Genomic DNA, 15,003 nt, shown 5'->3' with positions numbered 1-15,003 from the left:
TTCATACGTTCTCCAGGAAGTCGAGAAACGAATAGTCGACTATGGCTTCGAAATACTTCAAACTTTAATTAGTTCCATCATTGCCGCATGCTTCAGTTTTTATGTTGCTGTGCCCATAGCAATCTGTTCACATTACTCTTTTTGCGTAATACTAACTTTTTGCCCACTATGTTCTCCTTTAAAAATTTTTCACGAAGACTGTTTAGACAAGACTGGAGCTGTTAGCATACTATTTACTTACTCGAGAATTCCGGGTGCAGTAAGAGTCCTTTAACGTTTACTCTGTACAAATATGAACTAATCTTCCCTGAATGTGTTGCTTGAGATCTTTCAGATTGTGAAACACTTTTCTGGCGCCTGCTCCAATCTATACACCACTGTAGATTGTTCTAGGCCACCTTCTGTTGCTATTCTCCTACTAGAGCTACATTTACAGCACGTTTTCAATTCCAGTCTCTTGCTTCTGTTATGTGGTGTTAAATTGATTCGGCATCCAAACACACTGCTAGATGCATACATTGTAGTGTTAACTAATGCGAATTGATTTCACCACACATAGCTGAAGGAATGAGGCCAATTACAGTGGTACCGTCTTACATAAAGGCACGTCAGTGTGGATGTGGGTACCCACCAGCGCTCCTCTATGCGGAAATTTACTCAGATATACGACACATGGGCTTAGTCTTTGCATGTGTAGACGTGTTTTATTATCAGGACGGGGATATGATAGAATATTCAAAATGTAATCCTTGTTTTATCGACAAATCCATACTTGCGACAGGTTCTGGATAATTTTTGATGGTAGTGTAATTCCTTGCAAACCAACCGACACTATGATACAAAACCGAGCGTTCCAAGCAGTCATGAGATACAACATGAGCTCCCCCCCCCGCCCCCTCCAAGATAAATAAAGAGTGTTGTATCATAGGTATGAGTAGGGGCTTCTGTTCTATTCCTCTCGTGGTCTAGTAGCCGGCACTGTAGCTCGCCCTCTGTAATAAAAAAAAAAAAAAAAACTGAGTGAAGGAATCAACGATCAACTTGAACGGATGTCTTGTGAAGTCCGCCCAGACCCAACGCAACGAACAGTACCGAACAAAATTGAAAAAAAAAAAAAAAAAAAAACGGTCGCGTAGTTGTCTACTACTCTATCAATATATTCATTATACCAAACAATACCGTCCCCACTCTATACGACAACCTAAAAAAAGGAAAGGATCACATTACTAAGGCCAGGACTGAAAACTCGATTGGATAGTTAAAAAACGATACCCTGTGTACCACCCAAACCAACTCCGGATTTCTGAGCTGTTGCGCAAAAGCTTGTCGATATATATATATATATATATATATATATATATATATATATATATATATATATATATATATTGCCGACAATCGTAAAAGTCTTTTTTGGAGTGAAAGCAGTAAGATGTTCAATGCCGTTACCATCTTTTTTTCCGAATCATCTTCACCGATGTCATTCTGCGAGCAGTCACGGTTCACAATTAAAAGCTTTCCTGGAGAGTACGTAGGAAGAAAGTGCATTGAGGTGAAGGTTGCTTTAAGTCATAAAAAATTCATCTCCCATTGGTTGAAACAAATTTTGCTCCATTCATGCGCATTTGGCTTAGACAGAATGCTATATCGGCTATGTTAGGGATGAATCACGCATAATCTACATCTACATCAACATACATATTCCGCAATGTACCGTATGGTGCGTGGCGGAGGGTACCCTGTACCACAGCTATCATCTTCTCTCCCTGTTTTACTCCCAAACAGAACGAGGGAAAAAGGACTGCCTATATGCCTCTGAACGAGGCCTAATCTCTCTTATCTTATATTTGTGGTATTTCCGCGAAATGTAAGTTGGCGGCAGTAAAATTGTACTGTAGTCAGCCTCACAAGCTGCTTCTCTAAATTTCTTCAATAGCGATTCACGAAAAGAACGCCTCCTTTCCTCCAGGGACTCCCACTCAATTTCCTAAAGCATTTCGTAACACTCGCGTGATGATCAAACTTACCAGTAACAAATATAGCACCCCGCCACTGAATTGCTTCTATGTCCTCCCTCAATCCGACCTGATAGGGATCCCAAACGCTCGAGCAGTACTCAAGAGTAGGTCGTATTAGTGTTTTATAAGTGGTCTCCTTTACAGAGAACCACATCTTCCCAAAATTCTACCAATGAACCGAAGACGACTATCCGCCTTCTCCACAACTGTCATTACATGCTTGTCCCACTTCATATCGCTCTGCAATGTTACGCCCCAATATTTAATCGACGTGGCTGTGTCAAGCGCTACGCTACTAATGGAGTATTCAAACATTACGGGATTCTTTTTCCTATTCATCTGCATTAATTTACATTTATCTATATTTAGAGTTAGCTGTGATTCTTGACACCAATCACAAATCCTGCCCAAGTCATCTTGTATCCTCCGATAGTCACTCAACGACGACACCTTCCCGTACACCACAGCATCATCAACAAACAGCCGCACATTGCTATCTACCCTATCCAAAAGATCATTTATGTAGATAGAAAACAACAGTGGACCTACCACACTTCCCTGGGGCACTCCAGATAATAATTTACGTTGCATAGAAAGAAACGCAACTACTTTAGCTACTTAGACGGTCGCAGTTTTCAGTGACTGCCATATGCTTCTACGTATAACTTGTGTTACTTTGAAGTGTAATTTGTTTCGTTGTGTTCCTCACGTATATTTTGTATGGAGACAGCCGGGAAGTACTGAATAAGCAGAGGCTGTTGTACTCACTGTTCAAAAAAGAACGCGCAAATAACGACTGGCAGAAGTTGATATAAATTCGCGCATCTATAAAAAGGTCTATGCACGGACACACAGCAACTTCCACCGCATACCTTAGCAAAAGATCTTGCCTAAAACCCTAGAAAATTCAGGTCCTACATGAAATTGCTAAGCGGGTCAGTGACTGCAGTACGATCAGTTGCTGACGATTCCAGTAAAGGGACATCTGAAGTTCTAATTTCACGTTAAGGAAGTCCTTCACACAGGAGGATCATACAACCATGCAGCACCGTTAGACCATCGCACAGACTTCCACGCATTGTGTATAGTAATAGGCTTCCTTGGCGTAGAGAAGCAGCTGAAAGGGCTAAATACGAATAAGTCGCCAGGTCCTCATCGAATTACATTTCGGTTTTACAGAAAGTACTCTACAGCATTGGCCCCTTACTCGACGGCATTGGTCCCTCACTTAGGTAGCTTGCATTTTTCGCAAAGGTCTCCCCCCAGCGCAAAGTTGTGACTGGAGAACACTGCAAGTGACTCCCTTATACAGGAAGGACGAACGAGCGGACAGCCAAAATTACATAACAATATCTTTAACTTCGGTTAGCTGCAGAATTATTGATCATATTCTGAGCTGGAATATGATAGATTTCCTTGAGACGCGAAACCTTCGGTCAGCAAAGCGTTACGGATTTAGAAAGCATCTCTAGCGCGTAACCCAACTTGCCCGTCTCTTACATGATATCCTACGAAGAGCAACGAGTAGATTCCCCTACTCCTAGATTTCCTGAAAACGTTTCACACGGTGCCCCTTTGCATACGTTTAGCGAAGGTCCGAGCATACATATTAGGTTCCCAGATACATGGCGGCTCAAAGACTCCTTAATGGAACCCAGTACGTTCTCCTCGACAGCGAGTGCTCATCAGCGACAAGGGTATCGTCAGGAGTGCCCCAGAGAAGGGAGATGGGGCTATTTTCATTCTTTAAGCACATCATTAAACTGAGGAACAAGACGAGCAGCAATCCGCGGCTGTTGGCTGTTGTGCTGTGGTGAACTGGAATGTGTCGTAGTTGAGTGACTGCTGGAGGATACAAGAAAACTTAGATCAGTTTCCAGTTTCTGTGATTAATGATAGTTTGCTCTGAATGTAAAAGAACGTAAGTTAGTGCAGATAAGTAGGAAAAACAATCCTGGAATATTCGAATACTGCATTGGCAGTGTGTTGATTGACACATTGACTGATTAAATATCTACACGTAACGCTGCAAATCTGTATGAAATGAATCGAGCAGGTAAGGACGGCAGTAGAGAAGGCGAATTGTCGACTTCGGTTTAATAGGAGAATGTTACGGAAGTGTTGGTCATCTACAGAAGAGTCCGCTAATAGAATACTATTACGACCCATTCTTGAGTACTGTTGGCGTGTTCAGATCCCACACAGGCAGACGTAAAGAAAGACACCGAAGTAATTCAGAGAGGTAATGCTATATTTGTTACCGGTAAGTTCGATTAACACTCGAGCGTTACGGAGATGCTTCGTGAGCGCGAAATGGATTCCCTGGAGGGATAACGACCTTCATCTCACGGAACACTATTGAGAAAATTTAGAGAACCGACATTTGTAGCTGAGTGCTGAATGATTCTACGGACGCCAACGTACATGTAGCTTAAACACCACGGAGATATGACAAACTAAATTAAGGCTGTTGTGAGGTTGTGGATGCTTGTAGGCAGCCGTTCATCCCTTACTGTGTTTGCGTGTGAAACAGTAAATTCAATCGTTAACAGTGATACAAGGCACCTTCTACCACGGAGTAAGTGTGTAGATGTAGACGTACATACATATCGCAACAAAAATGCTCTTCGCTGAAATATTGACATGTTTATGAAATTCAAACTCGTTTTTCAAGTAATAGCAATATTTCAGCGGTAAACGAGCTATAGACAGGGCTATTAGAACCTATGGTTGAGTGACTGCAGGAGGCAAATTTATTAAAGATATTAAACTTTTCTGTTAGTACTCACATCTTGCTAAAGAGATTACAATTAATGGTAAGTAAGAATGAGTGATAGTTTTTCATTTGAAATGTTCTTCTTCTTCTTTCGTCACAACCTACTTTGGGGCAAGTTGAATCAATCAGTTTTTAATGTTCTGCATCTTTCTATTGGCCCTGTATTGCTTCATTCTTTCTGATCTTGCTCTCCTTTGTTCTTAAGAGATTTAGATTGTTCGTTTGGTTTTCATTTTGACTTGGAACGTCTGTTTCTTATCTTTGGCTTTTTTTCTTCAGTGTTATCTGTGACAACATTTTCTATCATTTTGAGTTGTTTTAAATCCTCCTCCGCTTCCTTAAACTAATCTGGTTTTTTTTTGGTGGAAGTAGACAAAACTTATTTTTGTTCATATGTTTTGATTCATTCTGAAAATGTGATCATAAAAATCAATTGTTCTCTCCCTCGTTATGTCCGAGAGTTTTTCGATAGTTTGATAAATGGTTTCATTTTTGATGTGAATTAGTTAGTTGTTGTGGAATCTAAGATCAATGATTTTCATTAATATCTCCCTTTCCGTGATCTCCAGCCTTTCAACTGGGCCATGACTGGTAATGGACAAGGTTTCGGCTGCATACAAGGTTTGCGGTTTATTTTTTTTTGTGTATTTATTTTTGGTGAGTTCAATACCAGCTTAACTTAACTTCGTCTAGATTCCATTGCCTTCTTCTGAAGGGCATTCCAGCTGGTCCGTTCTCCAATAGATCTGAGTTCCTTGGCGACTTCTATTTTTTTTGCCCCACTTTCATGTGCTTTGCTGGTTTTTTGTGTTTGGTTTTTTCAAAGGAGACCCATTTTTTCAACTTGTTTTTGTAGTTTGAGGTTCTGGTTGCTCATCTGATAGGGCCATATCATCTAAAGAGGCTAGACAATTGACTTCGATACCCTTGTTTCCTGTTCCCGGTCGGATTCCACTACAGATCTTCGTGTTCCATTCTCTGACTACGTGTTAAAGGGCGCAATTAAATAGCAGTGGGAAAAGCCATCTCCTTTCCATCAAAAGTTTTTATCTCAAAAGGGTCGAAGAATTCTCCCATGAATTTGACTTTGGAGTATGTGTTCGTAAGGGTTTCTCTTAGTATGTTTGAGGTTTTGTTGTCAAGGTTTAATTATTTTAGTATACAGACTGGAGATTCCCGCTCTATTGAGCAGTATGCTTTCTGAAGGTCAATGAAATTGATAACATACGATTTGGCTCTAAATATTGGATGGGCCATGAAGTTTTTTAAATTTAGAATTTGTTCTGGGTAGGATTTTCCTTTCCTGAAATTCTCTTGCTATCTCAAACTTAATGATCTAATTGGGGTTGTGCCCCGTCTTGTAGGACTTCAGAGAATATCTTCCATGTTACATCTAGATGTGAGTTCCCTCGGTAGTTGCTGCGGTTAGTTTAGGATCTTTTCTTATGAAGTGGGTGGATGAGAGCCGTCTTCCACTCATTTCCAATTCTTTCACTTATCTCAATTTCTTCAAAGATGTTTCGAAGAGGGTCTATGGAATTTTTGTTAACGTTTTCCCTAAGGTCAGCTGTAATTCGGTTTTGTCCCGAGGCTCTATCATTTTTTAGATTGGAAATGATTGTCTATAGTTCCTTGTGGAGTGTGGTTCAAGTTAGGGATGGTAATTTTTTAAATTTTAAAGTCCATATTTTCTGTGGGTTTTTCGCAGTTAAGGTGGTGGTGGTGGTGGTGGTGGTTAGTGTTTAACGTCCCGTCGACAACGAGGTCATTAGAGACGGAGCGCAAGCTCGGATTAGGGAAGGATTGGGAAGGAAATCGGCCTTGCCCTTTCAAAGGAACCATCCCGGCATTTGCCTGAAACGATTTGGGAAAATCACGGAAAACCTAAATCAGGATGGCCGGAGACGGGATTGAACCGTCGTCCTCCCGAATGCGAGTCCAGTGTGCTAACTACTGCGCCACCTTAGTTAAGGAGGTTTCTGAAATATTCTGCCACTATTTTGCAGTTATCTCTGTTGTTGCGTGCAGTATTTCCGTCGTATTGTCGGCGGGCTATTTTTGGCTATTTTTTGTTTAAAAGTCGTGTAAAAGTTACTTGTGTTCTTTTTGAAGAAGTTTTCATTGATTTGAAAGAGGAGATGGTCTTGGGATTTTCTTATTCTTTTGATATTTTTGCTCACTAACTTTTTAAGTTTAAGTAAATTCGTCTTTTATATTCAGTTTCCCCTGACGGTCACTGTTGCCATGCTTCTGCTCTTAGTTCAAGGAGTCTGTCACATTCTTCTGTCCACGAGACATGTCTTCTGTCTTTCGTTATGGGAGCTAATTGTTCAGCTTCACTTGTTAGGCTTTATTTTATTTTATCCCAGTTTTGGTTTTCCATGGCTTCAATAGGGTGGGGAAACTCTTTGGAATTTATTACCTTTCAGGATCGTATTTACTTCCTTTGGGGTTGTTGGTGCCATTCTTTTCTTCCTGGGATCAGTTTCAGTTTTATTTTGGAAACGTAGTAATCAGTATCTAGGTTGGCTCCTCTGGAACTTTAGTTTGATAGCCACAGTGATCTGAAAACTAGTTCTAAATTTGCACATTTGATTCTGTATATCTGCCTTGCTTCTATTAGTGATACATTCTCGTCTGGGCCTTGTTGCGATGTACAATAAGGAGTGTTCAAGAATTTTCTCTTACCTTATTTTTGCGCCCTTATTGCTTTGATTCTATCATGGAGGGCTTTTCTCCCAGTGGTTCCAGTCCTCTTGGGTTAATCTGCCTCGCTAACATTAGTCGAGAATTCTCTGACTGATTTGTTATCTGGACGTTCTTATTGTGTTATCCCCGATCTTTCACGTCTTTTATTGATACAACGAATTTTACTGTCTCAATTTGGGCTTTATTAGGACTTTCGAAGAGTTCTGCAATATTCCCAGATCGTCATGTTGCTTCAGTTGTTTTAACGCATACACTTAATCTTAGCGCACTTTTATGTATCTGAATATAAGTTGGTATACTTCTCCGTTTCTATAATTGGTATGAGTGTATGTGTTTTTCATTTATTGTGTTTGAACAGAAAAGTTTCGTGTTTACTTTTAGTCCTCTCTTTAGAATTTCTTCGTTATCTCTCTTTTTTATTTAAAATGTGTATTTGAGCCCGATATATACACTCACGTTTGATGAAATTGTAGAAGTCTCTCAGTTTTTTATATTTTGAATCTTACTTCCCCTACACTTTTTTTTGAGTGTGAAGTCTCTTTTCATCTTATAGTGACGATTTTCTTAACTAATCTCTTATGGGACGTCTTTTAAATGAGTTCGCCTAAATATTTGATCTGAAAAACTCTCCTGATTTTTGCCTATTTACTTCATAGAATTTTGGGCAACATATTGTTCTTCTAATTTTTAAAAAATTGTTTTTAGAGACCTATTTTTAGTTGTTTCCTTAACAATTTGTATTTTATTTTCAGCTCTCTCTTGGCAGCATGGAAAACTATACAGCCTATCCTAATAATAGTTTCAGCTAATTTGATTGGTTGACTAATTTTAAGCTACGATTCCAGTCTCCATTACTTTTGGATTACGTTTTGTGAAATACAGCTCGTAAATGAAACGAGAGAGTCTTGTCATGTTGCTTCTGTTGTTTTAACGCATACACTTAATCTTAGTGCACTTTTATGTATCTGCTATTGATAGAGTATATTCTGGTTATAGTGACAAAAGTTGCTGCTTTTGTCTGGATAGCCCACAACCTGCCATAATATGGCATTTTACATCGATAGGCTATAATTAATAAAATCAGCTTTTCCCATTTTTATTGAGGGGAAATTTTGTAATGTCTTAATACTTTTTCTTATGTGCTTGACTTCATATACGTGTTAATCGTGTAAAAATATTGTAGCAGGTAAACTGTACATGTATTATTTTCCGATAACAGCCGCATTTGTGAAAAACCGAATGAAGTTTTTGAGAGTGAAACGGAACTATGCCTGTCGTTGTTTTCCATATCACGGCTACTAGTGAATAGGTGAAAACGAATAGATAAGTGATGGCGTCCTTAGACCGTGCTGACAATTTGTAGTCCCCCTGTGTTATAGACGAGTTCTAAAGCGAAACTTCCGGTTGAACAAGACAACTGTCACTACATCGTTTGCTTTACGAGGTGGTGTTATGCAAAGAGTGGCCGAAATTAGTGCACTGTAGGTCCGTAGTAGCAGTATGTTTTACAGCTCGTATCCCCAGCTGTTATTGTTAAGCAGAAATTAGGTATGGTTGGGCGTTAGGAACATAATTTAAAGGGCCAAATTTCTATTCCCTTCTTGTCCCACGTTCACAGTTTTGTAGCACGGAATGTGTATTCTGGGCGGTAGACAATTCGCCTATTGTTCAGAGCTACACAAACCCCATTTTAGCATTCTATCGGCGTGTTGGCCGAGGTCCACGAACAGAGGGAGCCTGCCAATACAATCTGGCCATTGTTATACGACTCCGGGATGACCTCGGCGGGGCCACTGTCTTCGTGCAACGGTAAATTTTGCGGCTGGCGCAGAGATAATGGGCGCGGGTTTGTACGGGAAAGAAAGGCCGGCGTGTACCAGAGCGAGAGAGGGCCGACCGCGTTAACGAGCCACTAACGCCCGTTACGCCGGTGACGTCCATAATTCAGCGAAGAAAACGCATAAATAGGTAAAGAGACAGTACCGACAGAGCCAGCGATGGCCGGCTGCTGCGCCGCTGCCACCAAGATACTCTCACTTCGCTTCCAAAATTATCCGCTGTCGCTGCCCCCGCTTCTCCCTGGGGTTTCGCATTCGTTAGGTTAATTGGCTCCCGCGAGTGCAGCCGACAAGTTCATACTGAGGTCCCAGTTTGAATACGGCTTCAGAAGGCCTCGAATGCGCCATCCGAGTCCTGTGCTTTGATGTGTTTTGCGGTCGCGGCCGCCTTCCCAACGAGGCCGGACGCAGCGGCGCGTGCGAAGAGGCTGCCCGCCGGCCATGGCAACGACTCAACGTGCGCCCGCCCACACAGTTTTCCACTCCGGGTCTGACGGCAGAAGGCAGATTTGCTTGTAAACAGATCGGATTAAAACCGTTTCCCGTGGGACTAACCACAATAAACTACCAAAACTTGAGTACCACATGCGTCGCATACATGGCTTCTACTTTTATAGCACTTGCGACAGTTGCAGCTTTCGGCAAAAACTGCTCAAATGAGTACGAACTCGGAGAGTGTGGTAGGCAGTACAGCAGCCATAAGTGATACAGATTGCACGGAGGTATATAATACATATAACAGCTCTTTCTCTCGTTTCAATGAAACTACCGTGGTATTCCAATCAGTTTCTCTGGTAAAAAGGATATGTAATAACATAAAATTTCGTGCTCAAAACTAGTGAACACAGGAGAGTAATAGACAACAAAAAGAGGATTCTACAACCACAGTGCATGTCCACATGCGTGTACTGTGTTGACGTTACAGTGCATCAATGCATGTGTGATCATGTCTGCATCGACCGTTCGACCTTCCGCCCGCCCGAAGCCGTCTGCTGAAGGTCACACTGGTGTCTGCTCCCACAACGGGCCTATCACTGCTGTTGGAGTATAAATGTCGTATTCGATGCACTCAATAGTGTGAAGAGTTTGTGTTATAGGATGTGACCCATTTCAACATAACCTCCAGTGACTGCAGGATATGCGGCAGAGACAATCTTTGGTAGAGTACAATCTTCCTGCCTTCATTCTAACTACAGTTGTGGACCAACGGCCATATATGATCGTTTTAGTACACGATAAAGAATCCTACTAGGTAGTGAAATCTGAAACGATACACGAACGAGGTTTTAAAGGAAAACCGACTGGCGTTTCTACAGGATATTTGACCTCAAATATCAGCAGGATCATGATCAGCAGGTTTGTAGGTGAATATGTGTACCTTCTTCCAGTGATGATGAGTCCCTCTGCGTCTCTGGCTTAGACTGTCACACATCGAACGGATCTAGGATATCACTGGTCTGAAACTGGTATGTCAACATCCCACAGGTACAGCTGTTGGAGCATTGAAAATTCAGACACAAATTATCTGAATGGAGACTCCCTGGAAGCACGTGTAGAACCTTGTCGAGTAACGATGTGAGGTAGAATGCACTTTTACAAATATCAATTAACACTGCTCCCATTTTCCCGGTTCCAGTCACGAATGGTATTAGGGAGAAAAGAATGTCAATGAATCTCAGTATGAGATCGAATATCTTTGATTTTCTCGTCGTGGTTATTTTCCAAGACGTACAGAGGAGAATGTAATATGTTGCTCGACTCTTCTTCGAAGGTACATTCTCGGAATTTTAAGAGTAGAGTTCTTTCTCATACACAAATTCTCTCTTGTAGCGTCCGTCACTGTAGTTTTATGACTGTCAACATACCCTAGAGTGATTATCGCATACTTGGAGCAGACAGTCTATGTTAGAGAACAATATTCTAGCCTACATTCTAATGTACAGTTGTGGACGAACGCGATAGCAGAACATCCAAGTCATTATCGCGATAAATGAAAATAATCAACTTCCGTTTCCCGATGTGCTCATCAAGCGAAGACCAGAGTGCACACTGGGACATATTATCTGTCACAAACTGACACACAGAGTTTTGAACTTGTGTGCCCACAGCTGTCATACTTCTACACAACGAGAAGTGTTCCTTAGCACACTATTGCACAGTGCACGTGAAATCTCGAAACAGCTGAATTAGAGCACCTGCATATCGTCTTCCTTACAAACGGTTACAGCAACCACCATATTCAACGTGCTTCAAGAAAGAAGACACCGAGACCTCATTCTGCTGAGGGTGAGGGAAAGCGTTGGAAGTCCATCAGCCAAAACTGAAAGATTACTCTGCAAAACTTAACGACCAACGCGTGTTGCACGCACCAGCCAAAACGAAAGCGTTTTTGGGATCAGTGAAGGATGTCTTAAGATTACAGAAAACTGAAGTGTACATCTCTGGACGTTGTGGGGAAATGTATGCAACGCCAGACTATCCAGAGAGATGCACAGGGTATAAATGTCACACAGTCAACGAAGAACAGATGAAATCACAGAGGCGAATATTGCATATCCTGCAGACTTGCTATTAATTACGACGACTCTACGTTGTTGCAACAGTGCAACAATTTTTGAAATTTTATTGTAAAAGAAATTGCATATATCCGGCTACACGATGAAATAATGAATAAAGACGAGTTTCTGTTAAGCAAGACCTGGTATCCTGCCTTGTGCAAGGTCAAAGCCCAGCGCGCAGTCCATGTTAAATGTAAACATTTCGTATCCCATGCTTCATGAAGGTCTGTACATGTATTACATCACAACAGAGATCTACTCAAAACAAATTTTTCCATCCTAAAATTGTGTTTGGTCACTTCATACCTCTGTTGACTATGATGTGTGTTCTCACATTGTGTATTTTAAACATTGAAATTAAGTTTTTGTATTATTGTGTAGCTGATACTTGAAATACAGAGTGTAAAAGTTGAAGAGAGCTTTCGTACCATGGTTTCAAGCCGCCAATGTTGCAGTCTTCCTCGAAAGTCGATTCAAATACATAACCTCTAGTAGGCCTTTATCGAAAGTAATACAAAATAAAACTGACCATTCAATAAAAAATATTATATTATTATTATAGTGTTGAACATGGTGCATTATCTTCTTGCATCTCCCCCCCCCCCCCCCCCAATACTGTTCTCAACATGTATCATTACCTTGTCTCACCCCTCCCCTCCCACATCCCTCTAAAATGGTGCTTGGTGCAGTGATACATTTCTGAAAAAACTGTATGTCTGTGTGAGTGTGTGTGTGTGTTTTCTGCTGATACGTTTAGAGCAACATGTGGAAATAACACTGATGTGAACATTGCGCTCCTGATGAAATTTTCTGATGTTTGCTGACATTATAAATATTTAATTAATATTTTAAAACATTTAGAGGTCTAAACATCACAGAACATTTTGTGTTTTCTTTCAAGTGGATGCCTAAAATTAAGTATCAATATGATGTGATCAATTTGCCACATGTGTGTTGTAACTACTTAGACCTGGAAAGCACTTAATTACACAGCACACAGCCATGTTTTAGACACTGATTCGAATTTACGTATGTGTGTGTGTGTGTGTGTGTGTGTGTGTGTGTGTGTGTGTGATAACGTTATTGTGACGATATAAACATAGCAAGTTATGTGTTCCTGACACTTCCTGCAAACATCTGAAATGCCGACTAAACATTGCAACATGTAGTACTAATCATAGAACAATTAGGATGTGGAAATATTTAATTTGTGTTAATGTTGTGCCTTACACCAAGTATAGTGTGTATATCACATTATGGCCATTCACAAGCGTTGCTTAATCAATGAATGATATTATTAATAGTAGGTCGCACTGGAATTGTCAATAAATTTAAAATTATTTCATAAATAATCCGATGCTTGTGAATGTGACACCAGTTTACACAAAATGCAGGAGAAGTTTATGTATTTTTGGAATGGAAGTACTATAGTATTACGAGTATCTATATACATATTGAACATAGTCCATATTTTACATCCTTCAGATACTTTTTAACATTGTAAAGTGTACTTCGGAATGTATATTATTAAATTACTCTGCTAAGCTTTCTGTTTCAGTGGTTGTTCTGTTGTATGGTATCAAGGTATCATTGATTTATGTTTATAATTAATGACTGTGTCATTTTCGATTTTGTTTAAAAAATTTGCTTTCTAGACCATTTATATAGATACCAACTACTATGCCAACTAAGCAACTACCCATTACTAAATCATCATTCTGAATATAGATTTTGTTATTGACGGGAAAGTAAACATGAGATACCACCAACTAAAGCAGTTCTATTAGTCAGTAGATTTCTACACTGCTTAACTTCTTGTGATGCATTAAGTAATCTTCAATTATTTGGAGAGTTTCTGTTATGATTATGTTGACGTGGAGGTTAACAATGTCAACAGATGTAAGCTTTGCTGTACTTGGTATGATGGTATCTTTGGTGCTATCGGTTAGTTTTTGTTTGATAATACCTTGAGACTGTACAATGGGACAACCAGTGAAATAGAAATGTTAGCTGAAAACTCAATAAGGTACATGCCAAAGTACATAACATAGTTGAACACCAAGCACAATATGGGATTCATTTGCTTGACATAAACATAACCTATCACAACCACAAACATAAATTCCAAATTTATAGGAAACCCACCATATCAAATGTCGTAATAAATTACACATCATGCCAGCCAACCGAACACAAATTAGTATTTTTCAGATCAGCACTCAACTGTGTAAACGCAGTTCTTGCTAAACCTGATGTCAAAATCAAAAAATCAAATATTTTAAAAGCAATAGCCCACAACAATGATTATGGTACATCCTCAGTTTACAAATAAAATGAAAATATAAAAAGAAACAAAACAAAATAAGTTTCTACACAAAATACAAAACAAAATAGTTCATAACACCAAAACAGCCAGCCCACCTTTTCACATATCTCCTACATATAAATTAACCTGGGGCAGCTGCTCCTACTACTATAGGGGGCAAATGGGAAGAAACTTTGCCATTCCATATAAGTAGACAAACTCTGTTAAAAAATTAAATAAACAAAGTTTTTCAGTCCATGTATAAAAAAATAAACTTTCTCTTATACAGATAAAATCAAACCTACATATTCTCCACACTGTAGACAAAAGAATAAAGATGGATCTCCAGAAACAATTAGAGAATTTTACTCATAACAATAGGTCACCCACAGCATCATAAATGAAACAACTTACTTCAGTTACTTTCTTTAAATCTGAAAAACCAAACAACCTAAGATAAAAAAGAAAAACAATCCTCCCATACACACACCTTTCCACACTGGCACAGCTATGCATGACTCTCTCTCTCTCTCTCTCTCTTTCTAGTACACACACACACACACACACACACACACACATTATATATATATATATATATATATATATATATATATATATATATATATATATATATATATATATACCATGTAGCACTCTCCTACTTCCTACATAAGTTTTAAAAAATTAACAAAAATACAGACCTTTATGCAAATCTCCAACGATATAAGTTATATGTAATTTCAGTACCGAAATTAGGGAAAAAATGTAATGCAAACTCATTGTTTAATATTTTGGGAAA

Source organism: Schistocerca gregaria, chromosome X, assembly GCF_023897955.1.
Source record: "Schistocerca gregaria isolate iqSchGreg1 chromosome X, iqSchGreg1.2, whole genome shotgun sequence".
Classification (NCBI taxonomy): Eukaryota; Metazoa; Arthropoda; class Insecta; order Orthoptera; family Acrididae; genus Schistocerca; species Schistocerca gregaria.
This window is presented reverse-complemented; position numbering follows the sequence as displayed.